We start from the raw sequence: 1,780 nt of genomic DNA on the forward strand, positions 1-1,780 counted from the left end.
ATCGAAGAGATCCAAGTAGAATTTGTGAATAATCTTCTCCATTGCCCTTCTGGAAGATGTGGTAGATCCATCAGGAAGTCTGAGGGCAGTCCTCTTGGTCTTGTAGATGGCGAAGGACAGGGGAGCATTGCAAATACTTTTCCTGGCTTCTGCCGCATCAGCCGACACTGCTGCTCTTCCCTCTTTGAGGTCTTCCTTTATCGCTTCTCCGCACAGCTTTGCGAGCTCAGATGTTAGCTTGTGATTGCCTGAGACTTGCGCCAAACCACGTTGGCGAATGAACTCAAGAGTTTCCAAAGACAGGTATCTGTCCCCTCCGCATCCCCCTAGTCTCCTTCCACTGGACCCAGTGCCTCAGAACCCACCTCCCTCACCATGACTTTGGTCACTCATCTCCCTCATGTCCCGCTCACCCCACTGGTCGACAACAGCCGGCCCCCACACCTGCACATGGCGCACCTCAAGAGGCTCAGCCTGGCAGACAAGGAGAACATGCCCCCAAGCCTCAGCACCACACATGTGCTGGCCAGCAAGACAGCGAGGCTGATCCTGCAGGAGTCAGAAGAGCCGAAAGTCAAGGTGCTGGCCCCCTGAAGCTGAAGCCAAAGCTGTGGAGCCCCTGCTGTGAGAGAACCCTCAGAGCTTTGTCGTCTTCCCCATGACATCTGGCAGATGTATAAGAAGGCCGAAGCGTCCTTCTGGATGGCCAAGGAGGTGGACCTTTCCAAGGACATCCAGCACTGGGACGCCCTCAAGCAGGACGAGAAGTACTTCATCTCGCACATCCTGACTTTCTTGGCCGCGAGTGACGGCATCATCAACAAGAACCTGGTCCAGCGGTTTAGCCAAGAAGTTCATATCACAGAAGCCCGCTGTTTCTATGGCTTTCAAATGGCCATGGAAAACATTCACTCTGAAATGAACAGACTCCTCATTGATACTTAGATTAAAGATTCCAAAGAAAGGAAATTTCTCTTCAATGCTATTGAAACAATGCCTTGTATCAAGAAGAAGGCGGACTGGGCCTTGCATTGGATTGGCGACAGAGAGGCTACCTATGGAGAACGTGTCGTGGCTTTTGTGGCAATGGAAGGGATCTTCTTTTCTGGCTCTTTTGCATTGATATTCTGGCTGAAAAAAAGAGGACTGATGCCTGGCCTCACATTTTCCAATGAATTTATTAGCAGGGTTGAGGGCTTACACTGTGACTTTGCTTGCCCAATGTTCAAACATCTAATACACAAACCTTCAGAGCAGAGAGTAAAAGAAATAATCCTCAGTGCTGTTAAAATAGAACAGGAGTTCCTTACTGAGGCCTTGCCTCTGAATCTCATTGGAATGAACTGCATGTTAATGAAACAGTATATTGAATCTGTGGCTGACAGACTTATGCTGGAGCTGGGTTTTAGCAAGGTTTTCAGAGTAGAAAATCCATTTGACTTCATGGAGAATATCTCACTAGAAGGGAAGACTAACTTCTTTGAGAGTAGGCAAGTATCAGAGGATGGGAGTGATGTCAAGTCCAATAGATAATTCTTTTACCTTGGATGCAGACTTCTAAAGGAAGGTGCATTTTTTTAAACAAAAACCATTTTGGTCATTGTATGTTTTTGTAGTTATGTTTTCTGGGTGGGGCATACCCAGCTTAGGGGTCACTCTTGCCGAGTTTGGAGAATCATTGTGGTGACAGGAATTGAATCCAGGTAGACCACATGCAAGGCCCATTACCAAGATTCCCACAATGTCACAGACAGTGGTCACAGGTGTATTGGTCTCACTG

At 47.9% G+C, this 1,780-nt stretch overlaps 1 pseudogene; it reads left to right on the forward strand.

The window, feature by feature from the left end:
- Positions 1–375: 375 nt before the first annotated feature.
- Positions 376–1,561, forward strand: LOC130040720 (ribonucleoside-diphosphate reductase subunit M2-like; annotated as a pseudogene).
- Positions 1,562–1,780: the final 219 nt, after the last annotated feature.

Source organism: Sorex fumeus, unplaced genomic scaffold (genome assembly GCF_029834395.1).
Source record: "Sorex fumeus unplaced genomic scaffold, SorFum_2.1 ptg000095l, whole genome shotgun sequence".
NCBI classification, from domain to species: Eukaryota; Metazoa; Chordata; class Mammalia; order Eulipotyphla; family Soricidae; genus Sorex; species Sorex fumeus.